Consider the following 27669-nt stretch of genomic DNA (forward strand, 5'->3'; position numbering starts at 1 on the left):
AATCAAACAACTGTATGAAACTCAACCTAGAACACACATTTTACAAGTCATGTTTCACGTTGTAACTTTCAAAGATCACGAATAAATAACCGTTCGATTAAAACTTGATTCATATTATTTTTATAAAACACGGAGAGTTAAAAACACAGGGGAAAAAGAATTAGGTCTAAAGCACAAAAATTTCATTTTTAAAGAATTTTACAACTCAGTTGGTCCAAACAAACATGTGACAGCAATTGGTCCAAAACTTGGGTCAGTTTGCAAAACCTACCGTTTAATATAGAGACATCAAGAATTTTCGTGGCTTATCAATTTGAAAACCTATGCGACTCTTTTGATCGATGGAGTTGGAATTATGCAAAAATTATTAATATCAAACATCACCGCACACGGGAACTTCCTAACCACACTCACTAAAATATTTATTACTCCTAATCCGTATATCATATAAGCATGAAACCAACGCCAAATGAATACTAACTCCCAAGGCTATCTCTCATAAAATTTTCATCCATAGGCAATAAACAGAAAAGAAATGGCAGTAAGGTCAATTAAAGAGTACAATCAAACAAAACAAGTTTCAGCACTAAGTCGTTCATTTTCTATGTCCCAAACTCTTACAACCATACTATCGATACTAACTCATCCTAACTTAAATCTCACACTGTGTATTTCGTAACATCTACCCCATAGAATCCTTTCGCATCTCGATCTACTCCTTACATCTAAATCACGATTGCTATGACTATAAACATGCAATTCAATAGTGTTTCTAATTACTATCACAATACTATACTAGCATGGCTTCGGGATCACATAACCGCATATTACTAGACATAATAGTACTATCAGCACATCATTCAACATCCACCTAGGTAACTATCATCGACTCGCAATTATTTTCATGCTCACGTCTAGCACAACACTTCATTGATTATTATCCTGAACTCGAAATTTTATTTCTCATCTCCCTAACATCATATGATCACGCCATCATTCATACAAAATACTTACCGTAGCGTTGTCCTGTAGAATGGTTAGAATATATGGGTCTCAAGGTATACATCAACTCGATTATGCAATAATCAATGTATCAATCAGTTAATAGTTAGGCAACGATATTTGAATTTCATGTTCAACCTCAAGCAACTTTTCTACCCTTTCTCTCATATACACTCGGGGTTTTAGGGTCAAATCGAGAGGGCCGCTGGTTCGGTGTGGGGGCCCCTAACTCATACCTTACCTTAGTGTGCTCCTAACAGTTCTATCCCGGGGTTCATTTTATTTAGACTCTTCCTATGTTCATTGGGTTCATTGGTTTAGGCCTGAGGATCGTTCGCTCTGATACCACTTTGTAACACCCCGGTTTATGAAGGGGCCTTTAGCAAGACATTCCCTAATAAACCGGACTGTTACCATCTCGGTTTCCCGAGGTAGTGAATAACAAATTAAACTCCAAGCCAATTTATATAATTATTTTTAACTTAATTATTACAAAACCTCTTTTCGTCAAATTACAAGAACTAACATAAATAAAAGTGAAAGTCTTCTAGATGATGATCTAGCTACTAAGTCGTCTGATCCAGTGTCTCACGCCCATCCAGCTCCCGTTCTATCTCTTAACCCGTCAAGTCCGCTCGCCAATATTTGGGTCATCACGGTGTTCACGAATACACAGGGTCAACCACGAGGTTGAGTAGGGAAAACAATAAAACAACAAAATATGATATGTATGCTCCTCCGTCACCTCCATCTCCATCTCAACTCATATCTCATATCTCATACACATAACCGGAACATGACCATACCGATCCCGGTAGACTATATATATCGACTAGTAGCCGATCCGCACCTTGTTGAGGACACAGGGCAAGTCTGCGAGAACCCGCCTGGGGCCTTATCACAACATCGTCATCATCACACCACATCACCACAACATCCTCCATCTCCAATGCATATGAATGCTCAAAAGAAATTAATGCAACACAATATATATAAATCATCAATCGATAACTCATAAAATCATGCCGGTTACCCGATGTTGTGATATCATACTCAATACAATCAATTCAGTCAATCACCTTCCCATATATGAATCATAACGTAAATCAACAACCACGAATCAAGTCAACAGAATTAAACAACAACGATAATAAGTCAAGTGTATTTTCCTACCTCAGTACTGCAGTCAAAAAGTCGGGTGTCCAGTAATATTCCACAACAATTCGCCCTCTGAAAGATAATTAAATGATAACGATTACTTAACTATTCATGTTCCCAAATACTAAAAATAGAACTTCCTAAAATGGACTTTCCCGATATAGTAGCTTTTCCATTTAACCATCCCGACTCAAAACCCGACTTGAATGATTTAACTGACTCGGTAATTAAATTGAATAACTAAAATGATAAATAAAAGATTAGACGAATTAAACGATTTAAGAAGACCCGAATCAACATAGAACAATTCGAATAACCTGTCCCTAATTATATAATTATTATTAATTATTATTTTATTTTAAATAACTCGGAACTAAAACCAAAACGATAAACTAATTAAAACCGTACAAAACACTCAACAAACAACCCTATGTCGCCTTAGAACAACGCGCACAACCGCCCCTCCCTAACGCCGGCGACCACCAGGCCATAACACTGTGTCGGCTGGCCACCACCGGTCACCACCACCGTGGTCGACTCACGCCGGTGAGTCGAACCACACCCTCAAACCGCCCGACGCAGACAACAACCCCACAAAACCCCTTGACTCCTTCTCGATTTTTACCAAAGAACCACGGCCCGGACACGACTCCCCCGTGACCCACCACCACCGTGGCCTTGCCGACACACGGAGGTTCTCACTACCCTGGCACCACCTTGTCGACCTCCCCCTAGTCGACGTTGGCACCACCAAAACCTAACCATCTAAAACCCCACTTTGAAAACCATATAAAAACCCGATTGACTACCCCTGTCGCCGCCGCCTTTCACGACCCACCATCACCACCCAAAACCTCCCTAACCACCACCACTATACTCGTCCCTTACCACCCTACTCCCTTACTCTTCCAACAATCACCAAAGAAAGCCTCAACAAGACACGCACAACCCCCAAAACCCGACGAAAGATGAAAAACGAGAGGAGAAAGGTTGCATTCATACCTTTTTCCGCCACCACAACGGCCACCAGGGCCACCCACGGTCGTCGCCAACCACCCTAAGGGTTTCCTTGTCTTGCCGTCAACACCCACTCACTCTCTCTCTCTCTCTATGCGTGAGGTTGAAGTTGGAGCTGATGAAAGGAGGGAGGCGGGTTGAGGGAGGCGGGTAGAGGGAGTGTTAGGGAATAGGGTTTGTAGTGTTTAGGTTAATTAGGGTTAGGGTTTAGGGTTAATTGGGCTGGACTGTTATTGGGCCAACTTAAATGGGTTAGCTCCCATTTCGTATTCCTTATAAACCCGTCTCAAATAACTTACGATAGCTTAACGTAAATATCGACTCAACAATTAACCCGATATAATTAGTAATATAAAATGTATAATAATTAATATATAATAATATCCGTCTAATTGATTATATAAAATACGGGGTATTACAGAATGCCAATGTAACTTTTATTAAAAGAAATATTTGTAAACTAAAGAACCCTAATAAATTTCGTGATCTAACACTGATAAAAACTGAATGACTGTTCTCAAAACCTAGCATACGTTATATAGAATACAACGTAGTTCTTATTGTCAAAACCTAACTACTATGGGCTTGCTTATTCTCGATCTTTTAATTCACACAGATTAGTGGCTTGGTCGATCGACCACTGAGGCCGGTCGATCGACTGGTAAGCTCTGAACAGTGGCTCCTGGAAGTCGTGGTATGGTCGATCGACCATAGGTGGCGGTCGATCGACTGCTTTAACTGATACTTGACTTCTAAATTCTCGTGGATTTGTCTTTCGGGCCTTGAAATGCGCACCAAGCTCGTTCCTTAAGTAAATACTTCACGTCAAAATGCAATGAAAGATATTCGGGGACGGATTTAGGTCAATATCTACTCATTTCCGCATAAATCTGCAATATTACATAAAAATACGAAAGTAGACGAAGTGGGGCAAATAGTGGCTTTAAACTACATAAATGAGCTCTGAAATGCGTGTAAAATAGGGTGTAAAACATCATATAATTGACACGCATCAGTACCTTTTTGATAAGTGTTCGATCGAGTACCTAAAGTCTTCGATCGAGAGGTTTTAACTTGGATTTGTTCGATCGAGTGATATGAAAGACCTCGATCGAGTATTTAGTTGTTGGACGCGGGCTTTTTAGCATTAATTTCGTGTTTTAGGTTTAATATTTGTCTTTCCTATAAATAGGAAAGGCGTCATTAGGTTTAGTCTCTCTCCTCTCCTTCTTCTCTCCTGATATCTCTCTTCCACATCTCAAAAACACTTTTCTATTCTTGTTGGACGTTACTCTGCTATTGTTTTGCCGGATTCAAAACCTCTGTAATTTCTCTTTACTTTCTCTATTTATTTCAATTCACTTTTGCTTATCTCTATTTACCATGTTTACTCTTGCTTTGTCCTTCGTTAATGCTTTATTTACTATCATGAGTAGCTAGATCCCTTGTGCTTGGGTATAGGGGAGCCATGGTGACTAGGAAGTATTGAGATTAGATGATTAGGTTTGGCTGAATTTGGACTGTGTTGTTAATCACTGCTATTAACTGTAATTAGCTGCTTGAGTCGATGCATTTAGCTATTAACTTTGGTACACCTTGACCTGGATCGGAAGATTGGAAGGGGTAAGACCTGTAGTGAACATTAGAGCATTCTAATGAGAGTGGAAGCTAAGTTAGTAATGTTTTAGAGTGAATAGCGGACCGGAAGGACATTTTCACTACCCTGCAGACCGAATTTGTGCCGGCCTTTGACGCTAGTTTTGCATTCTTAGGAAACCTTGGTGAACCGATAATCCTAGGACTCTCTTATCTCATTTGATCACATCTTTATCTCTCTCACTACTTTTAGTTCTGTTTTTAGTTTAGTTTAAACAACACAAACCCCCCTACTTTGTGACCCTAGACAGACTGAATAACGAGTAGATAGTGACCGCCTCCCTGTGGAGATCGACCCTACTTCTACTAATTTCTGTTAGTTGTTTTAGGTATTTATTTTTGGTACTAAAACGATGGTATCAAATTTTGGCGCCGTTGCCGGGGAGGCAACTATTTTATTTACTTGTTTATTTTTGTCTGTCTTTAGCCTCAATGGATTTATTCCTTGAGGCAGTTCTCATCTTTTTCTATAGTGTTATCTTTTTCTATAGTGTTGTTTTGATAGGCTCTACAGGTCCTACCTAGACAGTTATAGGTAAAAGATCATGAAAAGGAAGGCTTGAGTACCTTTGATATTCCACCTATGTTCCATCCTACGGTGCAACAGGTGGTTTACTGTGAGAGATGTGGTACTACTGGGCACAATGCCATTATTTTCTTGACAGGGAACGATAAAGTCTATGCGTTTAGGTAGTGTAGACAAGCCAGTCATTCCTTTGCATTTGTGCCGCCACATCCGTTTCAACAACGAGGCTATCAAAAGTCTCTATTCGTCTGGCCACCACAACAACAAGCTCCTCCTCCTGACAAAGTGAAAGAAGGGATTACTGAATTGAAGTCTTTGGTGAAGGCTCTTGCACTTCGAGTACAAGAAATTGATAGATTTAGAGACGCTCGTATCAAGGAACTTGAGTCTTAAATAGCTCAATACAAAGACTTCTGCACTGTATAGCAACATGAGTTCGATCGAGTAGATTACAACCTTCGATCGAACACTTTGCACGAGGAACCACTCGATCGAGCAAATCTCTTTGTTCGATCGAATAAAATTCAAGAGGACAGCTCTCGATCGAGTTCCATCTTTACTCGATCGAACACAATGGCCAAGGAGAGTATTGCTATGTCATCTGGGTTCGTTTCGGATGGCAATTTTGAAGAAGACAATGGTTATGGTGAATCCCCCATTTGGAAAGCCGAGCTGGATGCTTTAGAGGTTTCGATTTACGGGATAAAACCCACGAAGGAGGGGAACGAGAAGGTAGCTGAGTCAATGATTGTTCTTAGCATGGAAGAGGTAATTTATGCGTACATTTTATATAAGTAGTTTGTACTTTTTTTGCACGCATTTCTATGCATTTTGTGTAGTATTTAGCTACAAATGTCCCCCGAATTGGCTACTTTGGTTTGTCTTGTATTATTTGCAGGTATGAACCAGAAAGGAGCGTAATCAAGCCTAAAACATGTCACTCTGCATGAATTTAGGAGACGAGTTGAGTCAGAGCCTGGAAACTACTCTTTTGAGATGCGTAAAGAAGTAAGATAGCTAGGCGAGCAAAGGAAGAACTTCAAATTGCTAGTACCTACTTTGAAGAGCAATATCTCGAGTTCTACAACTTATTTTCAGGTGATTCTAATTGGAGATGAAGGCTTGTTCTATTAGCTTTCCAACTTCACCAGAATCATCCTGTTTGCCCAAGTAACGAAGAAATGACAGCCGTTTGAAGTTTAGTGCGCGAAGCAGGAATTGTGCGCTGGAAAGTACTCGATCGAGTACAATTGTGTTCGATCGAGTCCCTTTTCTACTCGATCGAATAGATTCATTTAAGGTTCACTCGATCGATTAGATTTTCTACTCAATCGAGTGGTTTGAGCTTAATTTTGTTCGATCGAGTGATATAAAGTTACTCGATCGAGAGGTTTTGATGTTACGCGGGAATAATTAACCCGTGTTAGGCTTAATTTCGTGATAGACTTTTGTTTTCCTACTTAAGCTTTCATAATTAGGTTAATAAGGACGTTTTTACTCATCTTGGAACGCCACTTACTCTCTTAATCTCTCCCTTAAACTTTCCACTGTAACTTTTACTCTTGGATCTCTTGGCTTGGATTTTTGGTTGTTCTTTACGCCGGAATTGCTTGTGATTTTAATCACTTTTCTCTTAATATTAATCTCATTAATTTCTTGCTTTAATCCTTGCTTTATTGTCTTAATTATTCTGCCCTAATCTCAGTTTATGCTGAATTTTTGTTGTTACATCACGTCTCTAGTTCGTTTATTCATTATTGTTATTGTTGACATCACTGGCGATATGAGTAGCTAATTTCTCTTATGTTAGGACTAGGGAATCAATGGTAGGATTGCGATGATGTAGCGAATAGACTTGATGGTTTACTTGTGAGAATCTGTCCCGATGGCAATTTAACTGTATCACCAATTTAGTTGAATGCATGCTTCTAAATTATTTTAATTTGGTTAATTTCGTTCCTGGATCGGAAGATTGGAATAAACAGACCAGCTATGAACAGTACATTACCATAATGAGGACGGAAGTTATGTTAGTAGAAATCTAGGATAGAAAGTGGACCGGAAGGACCTTTCCTTATCCTTCTCACAGTAGATTGTCTAGGCTATTTACAGCTGAGTTGATAGACTACCATGGTGAACCGAAATCCTGACATGTTCTCTCTCTTTTGATCATCTTACTTGCATTCTCTGTCTTTTATTGCTTTTTCTTTACTGCTCTTCCCTTAAGCCTTCTTTAGTTTAGAAACCAAATATAAACCCCCCAATTTTGACATAGATAGACGGACTACAGATAGATACTTTGCCTCCCTATGGAGATCGACCCTACTTGCTGCTAGCTTCTGTTAGTTGTATTTAGGTATTATTTTTGGTATAGAAACGACCGTATCAAATTTTGGCGCCGTTGCCGGGGAGGCAATTGGCCTATTTATCTGTTTATTTTCGTTTGTCTTCCGCCTCAAGGGATTTATTCTTCGAGGCAGTTTTTATCTTTTTCCTTCAGTGTTGTTTTGATAGGTCCTATAGGTCCTACCTAGGCAGGATTCTAGGAGAAAGATCGTCAAAGGGAAGGCTTGAGTACCTTTGACCCTTCTACCAAGATGTCTAGTGTCTCCAGAATTATAGCACAGTTTGAAGCTCAGAATGCAGGATCTGGCAAGCTGGAGAGTACACAGTCTTGGAGTGGTTCACCTCAGCTCCACACAACGGCGCAACAGATGGTCCACTGTAAGAGATGCGGTACTGCGGGGCACGAAGCTGTCGTTTGTCCAACAGATAATGATGTAGTCTATGGGTTCAGGCGGCGTAGACGGGCTAGCCATTTTTCTTCACATGTGTCGCCACATCCATTTCAGCAAAGAGATTATCAAGAGCCCCCATTTGTTTGGCCGCCGCCGCAACAAAGTCCTCCTAATAGGCAGAAGGAAGAAATTGCTGAGTTGACATCTGTAGTAAAGGCACTTGCGCTTCAAATGCAAGAAGTTGTGCAAGCAAAAGACGACATTATCAACTCACTTAAAGCTCAGTTGGCTCAACTATTGGCCGAGCAAACCTCTAAGCAACCTGAAACGGTCTATGCTATTCGCACCTGGATTGACACTTCCTATGAAGGACCGGTTCTGCCTATTGATGCTGAAAATGATGGCATAGATGCTGAAGATACCGTTAAAGAGGATACTGTCTCGCCTACTCATGCTCAATCATTCGATCGAGAGCCCTATTTTTCTCGATCGATTGAAATTACCGAGGAAGTACTCGATCGAGAGGGTGAAAGCTCTCGATCGAGCAATGAGGAGAATCAAGTCCTCGATCGAGTGACACAAGTTGCTCGATCGAGTATAAATGCTGAAAAAATACTTCGATCGGGCTACATAAGTGCTCGATCGAGTAATTTTTTAGCAGATATCAATGAATGGGCGTCTAAATTTATTTCAGACGATATTTCTGCAATTAAAGCTAATTCCTTTGTTACTTCTTCTGCAGGTACTGATGGGTTGACGGACCCAGGAGGTGGGCATCATACGTTGACTTTGGAGACTGGAACGGTGTGGATTGATGACTGTGAACAATTTAGCCCTCTTTGCTTTGGCAGTCCTTTTGTGCGGTTGCTATTTGAGAATTTGCAGGTACTCTTGTATTCTGTTTGCAACTTAGCTGCTCTGAAGCCGCTATCTGTGACCTCCCATGTTGTTGTCTGGTTTGGGGAGGTCCCTACTTCGCCTATTCTTGTAAGTTTTTTTTTCGCGCTTCACTCTCCTCTTTTCTAGTTTGCATTTCCTTTCCTTATTTTTGGGTACAATGAGGGCATTGTACGGTTTGGTTTGAGGAGGTTATGCATCCATATATGTGTCTGCATTCAGCTTTTATTGCATTCCTGTTATCACGTTTAATTTTCATATTTCATATGCATTTTGCTTTAAAAAAAAAAACGAAAATTAATAAAATATTCACGTTTATTTTTGCATATATGTTGAGTCGGAACGGTAGATTTCCGTGATGAAATTGCACTTTAACTTGTCTTTTTACTTGAGCCTTGCATCTAATTAATAGTTATTAGCTGAGTCTTGCGCATATCTACGACTTTTTGTTCAAATTTAGCTGACTGTGTAGACTTGACCTGATAAATTGGCAACCTACTTTACAATTTCTGAGATTTAGAGCCTTATAACTGGTGACATTCATGACCGGTTTACATAGGAATTGAGAGTAGTACTCCTTGCATAGCATGTTCATCATTTTTCCACATTTATGACATTCGATTTCTTGTCAATTGCATACATTCGGGTTTGTGGTCGGTGCCACATGCAGAGAGGTGCTTGCAAATTTCCTTTTCTTATTTTTCACCCATTTAGCTCCACTTAAGCCAAATTTAGCCTTTTTGACCCATTAGCTACACCCATAATTAAGCCTGCCTTGTCAAGCTAGTTTAGTGTGACTTTTGTGGTATCTTGATCCATGTTGCGAGTTTGGCTCGTTTGTTCATTTGATTGGAGTTGGTAGAAAAATGAGGAAGGATGAGAAAATGAAAAGAAAAAAAAGGTGAAAAAGAAAAAAAAAAGGGAAAGCAACGTGTAAGGAATCAAAACAAAAAAAAGAAGAAAAAAAAAAGTTTGAAAAAATTTGAAATCACACGTGAAACAGGAAGAAAAGAAGAAAGAAGTTGAAAATTTTTGAGTTTGGTTGAATAATAAGAGACCGACTGTGCTTATTTTTATCTTGTGACGGTCTTAATCCTCCGTTTTATTCTTATATTTTTGAGGAGATAGTGTATTGGATAGTGAGATATGTGCCAAAGAAGGGCACCTGTGCTTTATTTTATAGACAGCTGAGATTCGGAGGGTCTTATATGGTCTTGTTTAGGAACTAGCTTGACGCTTTACCTTCACATTTCCATAATCTGTTTCGCCTTTTCTCACCTGTAACCTCACTTTCCCATATCATTTGTAAGCCCTCGGCTGTGACAGACATTTTTAGTTGGAATGTATGTATAGTACTTGAATCGTCTATCATTTTTGTTGCATGCATGTAATGTAGGTCGCAGTTTTGGTGAGTGGTTGTATTCTCTTTCTCTCTTACACATACATATTCACCCTTTGCTTCATGAGAGAAGAGTGATCACGTGAGAGTCCAATTTTGTTGGTCTTGCAAGGTCGATAGGTCAGCTTTATTTATGGACATCTTATAACTCGTTTGCCTGTTGACCGTTGTAGCTGTAACTGTTGATTTTTGTTGCATTAAATTGGTTTAAGTAGACAAGTTATAGCTAGCTCTGAGATTTCTTTTTCTGTTCCATTAGTTTTGAATATAGTTTGCTTGGGGATAAGCAAAGGTTTGGTTTGGGGAAATTTGATGCGTGCATTTTATATAAGTATTTCGTACTTTATTTGCACGCATTTCTATGCATTTTGTGTAGTATTTAGCTACAAATGTCCCCCGAATTGGCTACTTTCGTTTGTCTTGTATTATTTGCCGGTATGAACCAGAAATGAGCGTAATCAAGCCTAAAACATGTCACTATGAATGCATTTAGGAGATGAGTTGAGTCGGAGCTTGGAAACTACTATTTTGAGATGCGCAAAGAAGTAAGATAGCTAGGCGAGCAAAGGAAGAACTTCAAATTGCTAGTGCCTAATTTGAAGAGCTATATCTCGAGTTATACAACTGATTTTCAGGTGATTCCAATTGGAGACGAAAGCTTGTCCTCTTAGCTTTCCAACGCCACCAGAATCGTCCTGTTCGCCCAAGTAACGAAGAAATGGCAGCCATTTGAAGTGCAGTACGCGAAGCAGGAATTGTGCGCTAGAAAGTACTCGATCGAGAGGTTTTGATGTTACGCGGGATTAATTAACCCGTGTTAGGCTTAATTTCGTGATAAACTTTTGTTTTCCTATTTAAGCTTTCATAATTAGGTTAATAAGGACGTTTTTACTCATCTTGGAACGCCACTTACTCTCTTAATCTCTTCCTTAAACTTTCCACTGTAACTTTTACTCTTGGATCTCTTGGCTTTGAATTTTGGTTGTACTTTACGCCGGAATCGCTTGTGATTTTAATCACTTTTCTCCTCTTAATCTTAATCTCATTACTTTATTGCTTTAATCCTTGCTTTATTGTCTTAATTATTCTGCCCTAATCTCAGTTTATGCTTAATTTCTGTTGTTACATCATGTCTCTAGTTAGTTTATTCATTATTGTTATTTTTGACATCACTAGCGATATGAGTAGCTAATTTCTCTTATGTTAGGACTAGGGAATCCATGGTAGGATTGCGACGATATAGTGAATAGACTAGATGGTTTACTTGTGAGAATCTGTCTCCATGGCAATTTAACTGTATCACCAATTTAGTTGAATGCATGCTTCTAAATTATTTTAATTTGGTTAATTTCGTTCCTAGATCGGAAGATTGGAATGAACAGACCTGCTATCAACAATAGACTACCATAATGAGGACGGAAGTTAAGTTAGTGGAAATCTAGGATAGAAAGTGGACCGGAAGGACCTTTCCTGTATACTTCTCACAGTAGATTGTCTAGGCTATTTGCAGCTGAGTCGATAGACTACCATGGTGAACCGAAATCCTGACATGTTCTCTCTCTTTTGATCATCTTACTTGCATTCTCTGTCTTTTATTGCTTTTTCTTTACTGCTCTTCCCTTAAGCCTTCTTTAGTTTAGAAACCATATATAAACCCCCCAATTGTGACAAAGATAGACGGACTACAGATAGATACTTTGCCTCCCTGTGGAGATCGGCCCTACTTGCTGCTAGCTTCTGTTAGTTGTATTTAGGTATTATTTTTGGTACAGAAACGACCGTATCAGTAATATACTCTTTTTTCAATGATTCCGACGTTAGGAGCAAAGGACTTGAGGTAGTGAACGATAATTTCATTATTGTTGGTATTAATAGTACACTATCTCATATGATTTATGTTTTTTATTGTGATGCTCTACCCCCTCCCGGTTGGACAAATAATTTAATAATGTTTCACCATATTTGTCATTGAAAATTTGTTAGGCTGAGACGGTACTTCAGATTGCTCTTATATGCTCCTCTTCTATTTTGGTGCTACTTATGCTCTTGTGTAGCACATGCGCAGATTTATGATCTTCTGCTAAGAGCTTTGAGTTGCTTTGATCGCGACTAACTGGAGTAGCTGGATGAAGAAAAGAAGGTCGAGCTGGGACCTATTTAAAACTAGCGCTGTCCGGGAGGCAACTCGAAGTTTAAGCTTTTTAGTTGTTTTTCGAACATTTCAGTTTTTGTTGTGTGTTTAATAATTGGTCTTCTCGATCGAGTGCTTTACTTCCTTCGATCGAACACTTTGGCAGCCAATTTTACTCGATCGAGTACTAACTTCTCTCGATCGAGTACCATCGGGTAGATTTGGTTGATTTACTTCTAATGACGCTGTTCTGGGGCTATTTAGCGACCTCCCATGTTGCTGGCTGGTTTGGAGAGGTCTCTACTTCGCGTATTCTTGTGAGTTTTCCACATCTCCACTGTCTCCTTTTTAGTTTGCATTTCCTTTCCCTATTTTTGAGTACAATGAGGGCATTGTACGGTTTGGTTTGGGGAGGTTATGCATCCATATCTGTGTTTGCATGTTATTTTTATTGGATTTCTATTATCATGTTTAATTTCTGTATGCATTGCTTGTTTTTTAAAAAAAAAAAGTTCAAAAATCTCATAAAAGTTTCTAAAAAAAATCAAAAAATCTCACGTTTATTTTAGCATATAGGTTGAGTCGGAACGGTAGATTTCGATGGTGAAATTGCACTATAATTTGTCCTTTTGCTTAAAGCCTTGCAAAAATTAATATCTTTAGCTTTGTCTTCTTCATATCTACGAGTTAATGTTAAAATACAGCTGAACAAATAGACTTGACCTGATAAATTAGGCAAACTACTTTTAATTTCTAAGATTTAGAGCCTTATAACTGGTGTCATTTATGACCGGTTCATGTAGGAATTGAGAGTAGTTACTCCTTGCATAACATGTTCATTAATTTGCACGTATATGAAATTCAATTGCTTTTTGCCTACATACATTCAGGTTAGTGGTTGGTGTCACATGCAGAGAGGCGCTTACATTCCCCTTTTCCTTTCATTTTACCCATTAAACTCCACATTTAGCCAATTTTGGCTGTTGACCCTTAACTACATCCAAATTTAGCCTGCCTTGTCAAGCTAGTTTAGATTGTTCTGTGGTATATTGTTTATTGTGCCAAGTTTGGTTTGTATTGTATTATCAGGAGTTGGTAATTTATGGAAAAGGAGGACGAGGAAAAAAATTGAAAAAAAAGAAGAAAAAAGAAAAAGAAAAAAAACGTGAAAGGAAAAAAAAAGAAAAAAAGAAAAACAGACCGTGTAAAAAGAAAAATTCGTTTGTGACGGTCTTACTCCTATACTTTACCTATATCTTTTGAGGAGTTGTTTGGTTGAGTGAGTTTTTGTGCCATATGAAGGGTACTTGAGTTGGATTTTATAATTGGTTAGGAATTGGATGTTGTTATATGGTATTGTTTAGGTGCTAACTTGACGCTTTACCTCCACATTTTCCATAATTGTTTTGCCTTTTCTTACCCATAGCCTCACTTTCCCATAACTTTTATAAGCCCTCGGCTGTGACAAACATTGTTTGGTTGGAATGTATGTATGGTGATTAGAATTGTCTATCATTTTAGCTGCAAGCATGTTTATGTGGGTCGTAGTCTAGGTGAGCGTCTACTTTTCTTCTCTCTTACACTCATATGCTTATCCTTTGCTTCATGAGAGAAGAGTGACCCGTGAGAGTCCAATTTTAAAGGTCTTGCAAGGTCGACGGTTCAGCTTTATTATAAACATCTCACAACTCGTTTGCATTTGACAGTTTTTGCTATAAGTGTTAGTTTTATGCATTAAATTGGTTTAAGTGAACAATTGGTAACTAGCTCTGAGTTTTCTTTTCCGTTCCATTAGTTTTGCATATAGTTTGCTTGGGGATAAGCAAAGGTTTGGTTTGGGGAAGTTTGATGCGTGCATTTTATATATACTTATTGTACCATATTTGCACGCATCTATCTCTATGCATATTTAGTAGTGTTTAGCTACAAATGTCCCCCGAATTATCTACTTTAGTTTCTCTTGTCTTATTTGCAGGAATGAACCAAAGAGAAGCGAAATGAAGCTTAATACATGTCCCTATGCATTCATTTAGGAGATGAGTTGAGTCGGAGCTTGGAGACTACTATTTTGAGATGCGCAAAGAAGTAAGATAGCTAGGCGAGCAAAAGAAGAATTTCATATCGCTAGTGCCTACTTTGAAGTGCCATGTATCGAGTTCTACAACTTATTTTCAAGTGATTCTAATTAAATATGAAAGCTTGTTCTGTTAGCTTTCCAACGCCACCAGAAACGCTCTGTTTGCCCAAGTAACGAGGAAATGGCGGCCGTTTAAAGTTCAGTGCGCGAAGCAGGAATTGTGCGCTGGAAAGTACTCGATCGAGTACTATCTTGTTCGATCGAGTCCTTTTTCTACTCGATCGAATGGTGCCTTTTTTATAAGTGTTTGATCAAGTACCTAAAGTCTTCGATCGAGAGGTTTTAGCTTGGATTTGTTTGATTGAGTGATATGAAAGTCCTCGATCGAGTATTTAGTTGTTGGACGCGGGCTTTTTAGCATTAATTTCGTGTTTTAGGTTTAATATTTGTCTCTCCTATAAATAGAAAAGACGTCATTAGGTTTAGTCTCTCTCCTTTCCTTCTTCTCTCCTGATATCTCTCTTCCACATCTCAAAAACACTTTTCTATTCTTGTTGGACGTTACTCTGCTATTGTTTTGCCGGATTCAAAACCTCTGTAATTTCTCTTTACTTTCTCTATTTATTTCAATTCTCCTTTGCTTATCTCTCTTTACCATGTTTAATTTTGCTTTGTCCTTCGTTAATGCTTTATTTACTATCATGAGTAGCTAGATCTCTTGTGCTAGGGTATAGGAGAGCCATGGTGACTAGGAAGTATTGAGATTAGATTATTAGGTTTGGCTGAATTTGGACTGTGTTGTTAATCACTGCTATTAACTGTAATTAGCTGCTTGAGTCGATGCATTTAGCTATTAACTTTGGTACACCTTGACCTGGATCGGAAGATTGAAAGGGGTAAGACCTGCGGTGAACATTAGAGCATTCTAATGAGGGCGGAAGCTAAGTTAGTAATGTTTTAGGGTGAATACCGGACCGGAAGGACCTTTTCACTACCCTGCGGACCGAATTTGTGCCGACCTTTGACGCTAGTTTTGCATTCTTAAGAAACCATGGTGAACCGACAATCCTAGCACTCTCTTTTCACATTTGACCACATCTTTATCTCTCTCACTACTTTTAATTTTGTTTTTAGTTTAGTTTAAACAACACAAACCCCCCTACTTTGTGACCAGAGATAGACTGAATAACGAGTAGATAGTGACCGCCTCCCTATGGAGTTCGACCCTACTTCCACTAACTTATGTTAGTTGTTTTAGTTATTTATTTTTGGTACTAGAACGACGGTATCAATAATCGTTTTAAGATATAAAAATACCTTATGTCAATCTATTTAAGATTTATCACAATAGATTACTTGTGTAAGTAGAGATCGACCTGAACACGGCTCATAAGCCCACAACGGTCGAACCCTAGCCGAAATAAGAAAGTGGATTAGGGTTTAGGTTTAGATAACATAGCAAACGCTAGGTAGCATGACAACTCGTAAGTCGTTTTACTAACCAATAGGATAAACACAAATTATTCATCCTAATTAAACCCGTATCTCATGTCTATCATACATACACATATTTTCGAAAATATATACAAATAATTTGAGCTTTAGAAAATTGATTTTAAAACCTTAAAATCGTGCCTTCAAACTACAACCTAATGTTATAGTATAAAAGACTATAACATTAAGCTTTGTTAAGTAAAGTTATAGGTGAAGTAACTATAACTTTTCCTTCCCAATATTATTTACAAAGATATCGTCATTAGATGACGTCCTATACTAGCTAATCTTCCTGGAGATCTTCAGTAGTAGGATCATCTCTTCATCTTGATCATAAGCTCTTCATTTTGAGCTTCTTATAGACTTGATCATGCCTTTTTCTTGAGTGATCATCATACTTGTGAATGAAGTAGTCACAATGATGCTTTAGGAATCTTCAATGTTATAGCTTAAGCAGTTATAACATTACTACAATGATGCTTCACAAATCTTCAAAGTTATAGCCATGGATGCTATAACATTGCTTACTATTACTGTACCCTTTATTAAATCTAACAAAGACTAACAACGATTACGTGCAAAGAGTATATACATTATAAACCACACTTGTCATTATCAAAACAAATCATATAATTATATGGTTCAACAGTTATGCTAGCAACCGGCCAGCTGGGCCGTGGAACAACCAAGGAGGGCAGAGTAACAAGAACAGTGGTTCCAAACACAATGGCGGTAATTCTTATCAAAGACCGGTGGCTGATACCAATCAGGTGTCAGTTGCCAAGCCTTCTACATCAGCTAGTACAGTGCAAGGGGGAGGTCAAAAGAGCAGTGGCAAACTTTTCATGATGGATAAGCATGCTACAAAGGATGATGCTCACGTGATCACAAGTACTTTTCTTGTTAACAACGTTCCTACTTTTATTCTCTTTGATTCAGGGGCGTCGCACTCTTTTGTATCATCAAGTCAAGCTAAGTCTATGGATTTGGGAGAGTTTGTGTTTATAAAAGATGAAGTTTTTTTACCGTCTGGGGAGTCAGTGTCTTGTGGGAAACTGTATAAAGGGGTGTCCATGGTTATTGGGCAAGTTGATCTTCTAGTTGACTTGTTGGAGTTACCTATGGATGGTTTTGAGATGATTGTCGGGATGGACTAGCTAGGTAAGTATTAGGCTAGAATAGACTGTCCCCAAAAGAAAGTGTCTTTGAAAGGTCCTAAGGGGGCTAGTGCGTCTGATGTGACCATAATTAGCGCATATTTAGCCCCCGAATTAGCCTTGTTCCCATGCTTTTTAGTGCATATTTGGGTCATTTCTTATCTTTAGTTCTTTGTTTTGCATATTCTTTGAGATTTTGATCCCTTGGTAGGAAAGGAGTAAGAATCTTGCATTTTCATGGCAAAACGAGACTAAATTGATCGAATTCAATGACCAAGCATCAAGGAGAGACAAGATTAGAAGGCCTTTGTACATATTATAGTAGAAGAGCAATGTTGAGAAAGGATCCTTGAGTCCCCAAGGAAATCCCCAAGGAATTTATGAAGAAAAGGGAAGAAAAGAAGAAGATGTCTTGCTGAGTGACAATCCGTGCGGATTGTCACCAATCCGGCCGTCCCTCAGCTGCACAATCCGTGCGGCTTTCCTCTAATCCGCTCGGATTCCACCTCCACAATCCGCCCGGATTCCCTCGAATCCGCTCGGACCCCATCGCCAGAATCCGCCCGTCCCGACCTTATTCCGCCGGATTCAAAGACTGGCGTGATTTCCTCTTCTCCAAGCTACGAATAAAGAAGCCCTTCCTTCGAAAAATACCGGCTCCTCCTTGCTCAATCTAAAAAGTGTAATTACTAGTTTAGACCTTAGTTAACCCTAATGCATCCTCCCTAATTTCCACTATAAATACCCCATTAGTCTAATTAGAGGAGCATGTTCTTCTTATCAATAATTAGAGTAGTTAATATCAATCAAATCTCTCTTTAGTTTTGTAATCAACAATTAATCAAGTTCTAATACAAGTTTTATTTCCTTAATCTCTCTTTTGTTCATCCTTTATTTTGGGTAATTGAAGATTATTTGGGTTATTGTTGGGAGATTGACAACCTCTCAATCAAGCATTCAAGTACTTCTTTTATCTTTGCTTTATTATTGGAATCATTAGTAGGTATAATTCTCTTAATCCCTTTTAATTATTGTTAATTACTTTCATTTATTCATCATGTTTCATATTGTTGGTATGATTGACAACCTTGCTAGCATGATCAACATGATAATGAGTGAGTAGTCTCTTAGCTAGGGTTAATGGGTGATTAGGGGAAACCAACATGGGGAATGATTCATGCTTAAATTAATATGCTTTCATGTTTTATTTGCTTGCTTGTTTTGATCTCAACTCATGCACATGATATATTTGATGAAATGCTAAGCCTATGAATCTTTGCATTTACTATCATCTTCTATCTTTTCAATGAGACTTGTAAGACATACCCCAACTCGAGTCTCATTAGACCATGCATGTTGTTGAGTAGGGAAGATTAAGTCGACTTGTAGGTGTTGTACAATCTAATCGATTCGGCTCCGGGACCCAAACTTTCCTAGGATTGTAAGATATAACCCAACTCAATCCATCACAACAATAATTGCTTGCTTATAATTTGAGAACATGTTTGTATGATCAATTCCCATGATTCCCCTATGATCCCATGACACCCTAGTGCTTTTAATCAATTGTTTACACCCCTTTAATTCATCTTGCTTGTTTATTTTCATTGCTATTTTAGCTTAGTGACCTTCTACATCAACCCAATTTGTGACACCCCTTAGACACCACTAGTTGCAATAGAAATCTCATTTCAATACCCGTCCCTTGGGATCCGACCTTTACTTGCCTCTTTACTAATTGTAGAGTTGTTTGTGAAGCTATAAATTGTGTTTTGATTCGGACGTGACCCAACGACCACACCTTTAATTGTGAACACGAAACGGACCGATGAAAAATGGCGTCGTTGCCGGGGACGGTGTTTGTTTGATTTAGATTTCCTTTTTATTGTTATTAGTTGTGTTTTTCTTTGCCTTGGGGAACTAAAACTCCTCAAGGTTTGTTCTAATTGTTTTCGAGTTGTTTGATATTTTGCATGTCTAGAAGGTTACAAGGTGATTTGTTACCTTTTGACCGTGAAATCGAAAGAACCTTGACGAACAATAGGAGACTTGTTAGGAGGAATTTAAGAGGTATTAGTGAAGTTGTTCAACCCACTAGTGAGTTCATCAACCCTTTCGCAATAGAAGGAGAGGAGAACCCATTACACAATACCCCACAAAATCCACCTACAATGCCTAAATTCCCGTCACACTCCGTACCCACCGAGGAGAATCTACCAAATGGTACTCCTACACCGCAACATCTAACCGGAAATTTTATTGCCAAGTCCGCCTTCATCCAATTAGTTGAGAGGAGCCAATTTGGGGGGATTCCTAGTGAAGACCCTCATTCTCATATGGAAACCTTTTGCGACTATTGTGATGGAATCTCTCAAACGGGCGTGACTCAAGACCAAATTAGATGGGTCTTATTTCCTTTTTCTCTAATCGGCACCGCGAAGCAATGGTTGAAGGGCCTTGATAAGGCCACCCTCGGAATAGATTCTTGGAAGAAGTTGGCTCTAGCTTTCTACAAAACATTCTACCCACCGGAAAAGACTAACATGCTAAGAGCTCAAATCACGGGTTTTAAGCAAAGGGATGAAGAATCTTTGTATAAAGCTTGGGAGCGGTTCAAGGGAATTTGTCGCTCATGTCCTCACCATGGACTTAGCGAATGGTTTTTGGTACAACAATTTTGGAACGGTTTATATGAAGATTCTAGGAACATTCTCAATATGGGATCAAATGGAATGTTCACCGAAGTTGATGACAATCAAACATGGAACAAGATTGAGGAAATGGCGGTCCATAACTCACAATATAGTAGACCTCGCAAGGCTACTAGAGGAGGAAAGCATGAAGTGGACTCCGTTACTCAATTGGGTGCTCAACTTAGTGCTCACATTGACACAATCAACTTGAAGTTTGAACAAGCTATGGCTAGACTTGAAGAAAACTCAAAATCATCAAAGCATCATGTTAATGCCATGACGGCATCCTCATCAATCCCAAGTGGGATATGTGAGAATTGTGGAACTTTGGGACATGACCAAGGTGAATGTAGGGGAACAAATGAACAAGTGAATGTTTTCCAAGCATACAAGAGTGGTATCCCTTATTCCAACTTTTACAATGAAAACACCAAATTCCATCCAAATCTCTCATAAAAAAGCCAAAATGTTCAAAACCCTCAAACAACATACACTCCACCACCCATGAGAAACCAAAATCAAAGACCCTTTTACAATCAAAACCAAGGTTACCAAAATCAAAATCCATAGAATCACCAAAATGACCAAGGTTTTGATGTCCAAAAAGCGGTCCTCCAAATGCAAAAGAATCAACAAGAATTTTTCACTCAAATGCAAAAAGATAGCCAAGCAAAGGAAACCACCATCAACAACATCCTAGATCACACCAAGATGTTGGAAACAAAATTGACTCAACTAGCATCTTCAAGCTCACAAAGACAAAAGGGGCAATTACCACCTCAAAGTAATCCCCCTAGACATGAAACGGTAAGTGCCATTCACTTGAGAAGTGGTACAAGGTATGAAGCACCGAAGAAGCAAGTTGAGGATGAAGTTGTGGAAGCTAGTGATAAGGAAGAAATCGTGCAAAGCTCCAAAGATGGAGAATCATCAAAAGAAGAAAGTTCAAAGAAAAATGAAGACAAGGTCAAGGAGAAGGAACCCATTGTGATTAGACTTCCTTTTCCAAGTCGTCAAGCCAAGCCCAAATTTGATGATCAAATTGGAAAGTTCATGGAAATTGTGAAGAATTTGGAAGTCTCAATTCCTTTCACGGAATTAATCAATCACGTGCCGGCCTATGCGAAATACATGAAAGATATCCTCACAAAGAAGAAGTCGATCCGGAAGCTTGAGACTATCGCCTTCACTAAGGTGAGTAGTGCAATACTTCAAGGGAGTTCACCTCCAAAGCTAAAGGATCCGGGAAGCTTCTCAATATCGTGTACCATTGGCGACATAACGATCAACAAAGCCTTATGTGATCTAGGGGCTAGTGTGAGTGTCATGCCGTACTCGGTGAGTAAAAGGTTGGGGATGGGAGAGCTTAAATGCACCAACATCACACTCCAAATGGCCGATAGATCGACGAAGACACCATTAGGGATATGGGAAGATGTCCCCGTGCGAATTGGGAAGTTTTTCATCCCGGTGGACTTTGTCATTGTTGATATGGAGGAAGATTCCAACATTCCAATCATTCTAGGAAGACCTTTCCTACACACCACGGGTGCGGTGATTGATGTGAAACATGGTGAGCTCACTCTAGAAGTGGGAGATGAAATCATAACTTTTAATCTTGACAAGACTATGAGAGCTCCTCGTTTGCATGAACCATGTTTCATGATTGATCATTATAGCCGAAAGGATGAGAGGAAGAAATCGGAACTCCAATAGAAGAAGAAAATTGAAGATGCTCCATTCAAAGAGCAAGTGAATTGTGACAAGGAGAGTTTGCAAAGCTCATCAAAATCAATCAAGGAAGAAGAGGATGGCCTCATTGGCCAAGAGAAGAAATTGAGAGAGTTCTCTCCATCAAATCAAGAGATTTTCAATGATCAACTTAATGAAGTTTGTGGTCTTTGGGACACCGAATTTGAAGGGATTTTTAATCCCTACATTGGTAATGCCATCGATCAAGACCGACAACAAGGGCCAAGGTCTATTGAAGACCTCTACCATGATAATGAACAAGCTTTCGATTACTTTTTCAAGGTGTTGAGCAACATCAACAACACCTTGGACATGCCCCCTTGACATCTCATTAAGAATGAGAGTTTGGTGGAGTCCTCCCTAAACCACCACTTGTAAATATTTCTAACTCCCTAACTTACATTTCAATTCTGCTATTGCATTTTTTGTCATCTTTGGATTTTTATTTACTTTGATCAAGATAATTGTCATGTTTGAGAGAAGTGATGGAGGGACTAACAATTTCAATTGATGTGTAGTGCTTTACCTTAGTGTGGGGATGACAATTGCCTAGGCTATCCATGCCCTAGTAGTGCCCCCACAATGACAAACACGAGACATGAAGAAAGAATAGAAGAATGGTAAGGGAAATGCATTGTACACGGATGGAACTGAATCCGGGTACAAGGGGTCAAATCCGAACGGATTCCAGAGAATCCGCCCGTCTTCAGTAATCCGAGCGTACTGGGTCGAAGACGCACGACTTTATAAGCTGAGATTTTGGAAGATTTTTTGACTGTAAGAGAATCCGGGCGTCTGAAAAGCAATCCGCCGTCTCTGCAAATCCGTCCGTCCGGGATCAAGACGCCCGTCTTCTCTCGCCGAGGAAAACAAGAAAAATTTCTGGGTGAAATCCGTCCGTCTTCAGGCAAATTCGCCCGTCCCGTATCAAGCAAATCCGAGCGTCTTCTTATGAATCCGCCCGTCTTTAGGCGAGTTTTATCAAACCCAGAAAGGGCAGAATCCGCACGGATTGCCCCTGCAGTTCAAAAATTTCGGTCTTTATAAAATCCCTCCCACCTTCCTTCATTCATTCATTCATTCATAAACACTACCCACAACATCAAAACCCTCATCCTCTCCATCACAAAAACAAAATCCCTCAACAACATTCACCAAAAACAAATCAAATCATCCTTCTAACAACAAATCAATCACTCCTTCTTCAGTAAAAATCAAAACCAAGCACAAAATCTTCAACCTTTGAGTCGATTTTTGATTTCATAAAGGCAAAGCCTTTCACCTTTAAATCGATTGGGTACACTACAAATTGAAGATTTTTCATTCTTTTCTTGGTTAGTTCATCAATGGCAAGGACTAAGGGAGTAACAAAGGCACCAAAGGCTAAGGCACTCTCACAAAGGCAAAAGGCTCTTCAAACAAAGAAAGCATTGGCTATGGTGGTAGCAACACCAAACTTGGAAGTGCAACAACAACAACAACAACCTTCTATGGGAGCAACAACACCTTCTACTCCAGAAATTGATCAACTTGTGCATTATCCGGAGGTAACTTTTATTTCCGAAACCCATAGAAATACCTTTGTCAAGTTTGCTAGGAAGTCATTACAATCCACCAAATTTATATGTGAAGATACCTTAGAAAAATTGGGTGTTGTTGAGCAAACTAGAGCCTTTTTCAAAGCCATGGGGTTGAAGAAATTGTTTGAAACAAAGGAATTGACATACCCCTCCCTTACCTTGGAATTTTTGAGTTCCTTGAAAGTCACCAAAGTTGAGAGTAGGGAGAATCTCGAGTTTCGTCTAGCTAATGTTAGTAGACGCATTTCCTTTAGGAAATTGAGTGAAATTTTGGGTCTTAGTGACGAACCGCGTTATTTTAAGAATTATGGAAAGTATGACCCCGACCCTCTTTGGGAGGCAATTTCCAGGAGGAAATTTGAGGACTTTCATGCGAGTCGTCCTCTTTTGGTCCACCATCCGGGCATAAGAGTATGGCACAAGGTCATGGGAAACACCATAATTGCAAGGAAAGATACCAACCATTTCACCAAACTTGATTTTATTCTCCTTGAATCGGCTTTGAACATTGGAAGAGTACACACCAAGCCCTACAATTCTTTGAGGCTCTTGGTAGATAGATGGCTCAACATTGATTGTGGGAAGAAGGGCACTACCGTTATTGTCAATGGCGGCCTAGTGACTATCCTAGTTAACTACTTTGATCCTAACTTCAATAAGGATAACAAGTACAAAGCAAAGGAGGGTGGTCATCTTGTTGATTTGCATACTATGATACACAAGTACAAGTGGGTTGCTCATAACCCCCTTGACACTAAGTATGGATGGCTCACTAGTGAAGCTAGATCGTTCACTTTGCCCTCAAAGATTTGTCGTCTAAGCGTCCATCGGACCAATTATCTACTTCCCCTTTCTAAAGAGGCCGAGTATATTATTCAACAACAAAAGGGTGATCTTGAAACTCCCTCCTCTTCCATTGTCATACCACCTTACCCCTTTGAGTATCAAGAGTTCAAACCGGAAGGAGTTGAAGCTAGAAATGATTATTTGACTCTTCTCATGCAAGCAATGCACAAGCAAGCCTTTGAGGACCGGAAAAATGCTTACTTGGCTCAATATCCACCCCTCCTACACTTAGCTAGGCAAGGACTACTTGATCCATCATGTCCTTTGCCTAGTTGGGCGGATAGAGAAATCCTATTTCCGGGTGCATCTAGGGTCGTTTCGGATGACAATGAGGTTGTTGGTAATGATGAAGAAGTTGATGATAACATTGATGAGGAAGCAAGTGAAGAAGGAGAAATGGATGATGAGCAAGGTGAAGAAGCAAGTGAAGAGGGAAGTGGAAATGTGACCACTTCTATTGAGGAAAGTGATGATGGTGATGATATGATGGAAGATTAGCAAGCCTTGGAGGCTCCTACCCTCTCATGGTTTGTCTATTTCTCTCTTTGTTTTAATTATAATTTTGATCATTTTTGAAGTAGTCCTAGCACCATAGAGGACTCACACCTCGGTACCATTGAGGTGTTCTCATTTTATTGTTCCCATTTTCAAAATCCAAAATGACAAATTAGTTTCATGCATTGCATAGTGTGTGCAAGAACTACACCCATTCTTGGACATTAGCAATAGTGTCTCACTCAGTTTGGGGAAGTTAATGCATACACAACGGGAGGTAATCTAAATTATCCTCTCCGTCATAACAAAAACCATGCATCATGTAGTGTAGCTTAGTGTAGATTGCATTTAGTGTAGAAATCATGCATCATCTTTGCATAATTTCCATCATTTTGGCCATTGAGGACAATGCCCATATTAGTGTAGGGATGAGAATTCTAACATTTAACTCTTATTCAAAAATCCAAAAAATTGAAAAAAGTTCAAAAATCATAAAAATTTGAAAATTGAAAACCCAAAAACATGTTTATTTCCTTTTGTAGTCTTGTATATATAGTATTGTATATATTGTGTTTGTTCTATCCTTGTTCACATTGATTGACTACGCCACATCCGAGACATGAGGATCATGAAGACCGCATGGTATGATCTTTCCAATCTCCTTTTTCCTCTTTATGTTAATGACTATGTGGCTTTATTTTGATTGATGCGGTATAACAATGTGAACTTAGGACTTGCATTTAGTTTATATGTCATATTAGTGGATAGAATCACTTGCATTAGGATGTTTATATTAGTTGCATCATGGCATGTAGTTGCATGTTAGAAATGTTTTGAAAAATGCCTAATTAGGAACTTTGACAAGAGCAACTAAACCATTACAAATACTTGTTCAACTTAAGACTTTGCCTACTAGAATGGTTGTAAAACACCCTAGATAGTGTCATACTAGTATCTTTTGACCCATGACCCAAAGCCTAGTCAAGGGTTTGCATGTGAGTCACCTATCCAACCCCGTGATGCGATGTGGACTTGGTTAACTTGTCTAGGTGACCTTGATTGACCTTGTGGTAAGGCAGCCCAAAAATATTTTCTATCAATAAGCTTGAAGTGCTCATTTCAAAGAATTTTGTCATGTGGAAGTAATTTAATGCCAAGGAACCTCAAATGTTATGAATTGTTGAAAGTTGAGAAATTTAAGTTGTTTTGATGGAGGCGTACCACTTCGATGTGCTTTGGTACGGGATCCATTGAATTGGTCCCCCATACGGTTGTGAATTCGGCCGCCCAGAGACAGAGTGACTATCACCCCGAAAAGCTATTGTCTAGAGGTTAACCGGTTGCCTAATAAGCGATTGGCGAAAGCAAAGGACACTAGCCCGGAAGGGACAAACCCCATCTTAAATTTTTGAAATGTGAAAGTGAAATGAGGACAATTTTGAAAGATAGTCATATCCACCCGTTGTGAATAAAGATTTGAGCATTTCATTCCCAAAAAGCCTTTTGTCAAGCCACTTGGTCGAGCTTGGGACGATCCATGACCTTTACTTTTGTAGAGAATTCGAGACTTGTCATGTCATATGCTACTAGCATCATAGGGATCATCATTCCACCACCATCCGATCGCTCTTGACGAAAGCATTTGGAAATTGAGGACGAAAGTAGTCTAGTTTAACACCATTTGGAGGTGATTTAGTGCCATCCTCTTAGCCTTAGTAATTTGTTGAACTAGTATTTGTGAAGGATTACATGCTCTTAAATTTGTTCCTCTTCAGTGCCTCCGCCACTTGATGAGGAAGTGGCTATTCCTTTTGTAGATGCATCCATTATGTGATTTTGTGTGCTTAATGTTTGGATGTGTCGCCATTTTGGCAAGACCCACCTTGCCTTGCAAGAAGGCATCCTACCTCATGGTTGTCTTGTTGTGAGTTGAAAGGGCGGAGTGAGACCCGCTAATTGTCTCATATCGGCTATATTATTAGGATAGGTTAGTATTGGTCCTAGTCTTTGTCACCTCTTTACTCGGGACGAGCAAATGTTCGGTTTGGGGATATTTGATGTGACCATCATTAGCGCATATTTAGCCCCCGAATTAGCCTTGTTCCCATGCTTTTTAGTGCATATTTGGGTCATTTCTTATCTTTAGTTCTTTGTTTTGCATATTCTTTGAGATTTTGATCCCTTGGTAGGAAAGGAGTAAGAATCTTGCATTTTCATGGCAAAACGAGACTAAATTGATCGAATTCAATGACCAAGCATCAAGGAGAGACAAGATTAGAAGGCCTTTGTATATATTATAGTAGAAGAGCAATGTTGAGAAAGGATCCTTGAGTCCCCAAGGAAATCCCCAAGGAATTTATGAAGAAAAGGGAAGAAAAGAAGAAGATGTCTTCTTTGAGTGACAATCCGTGCGGATTGTCACCAATCCGGCCGTCCCCAGCTGCACAATCCGTGCGGCTTTCCTCTAATCCGCTCGGATTCCACCTCCACAATCCGCCCGGATTCCCTCGAATCCGCTCGGACCCCATCGCTAGAATCCGCCCGTCCCGACCTTATTCCGCCGGATTCCAAAGACGGCGTGATTTCCTCTTCTCCAAGCTACGAAGAAAGAAGCCCTTCCTTTGAAAAATACCGGCTCCTCCTTGCTCAATCTAAAAAGTGTAATTACTAGTTTAGCCCTTAGTTAACCCTAATGCATCCTCCCTAATTTCCACTATAAATACCCCATTAGTCTAATTAGAGGAGCATGTTCTTATTATCAATAATTAGAGTAGTTAATATCAATCAAATCTCTCTTTAGTTTTGTAATCAACAATTAATCAAGTTCTAATACAAGTTTTATTTCCTTAATCTCTCTTTTGTTCATCCTTTATTTTGGGTAATTGAAGATTATTAGGGTTATTGTTGGGAGATTGACAACCTCTCAATCAAGCATTCAAGTACTTCTTTTATCTTTGCTTTATTATTGGAATCATTAGTAGGTATAATTCTCTTAATCCCTTTTAATTATTGTTAATTACTTTCATTTATTCATCATGTTTCATATTGTTG

At 39.2% G+C, this 27669-nt stretch overlaps 1 non-coding gene across 1 annotated transcript; it reads right to left on the bottom strand.

Moving 5' to 3' along the window:
• Positions 1-19795: 19795 nt before the first annotated feature.
• LOC141634753 (small nucleolar RNA R71) lies at positions 19796-19902 on the bottom strand. Its single transcript, XR_012539477.1, has one exon. It is a non-coding gene; the product is annotated as a small nucleolar RNA R71 (small nucleolar RNA).
• Positions 19903-27669: the final 7767 nt, after the last annotated feature.

Source organism: Silene latifolia, chromosome Y (assembly GCF_048544455.1).
Source record: "Silene latifolia isolate original U9 population chromosome Y, ASM4854445v1, whole genome shotgun sequence".
NCBI classification, from domain to species: domain Eukaryota; kingdom Viridiplantae; phylum Streptophyta; class Magnoliopsida; order Caryophyllales; family Caryophyllaceae; genus Silene; species Silene latifolia.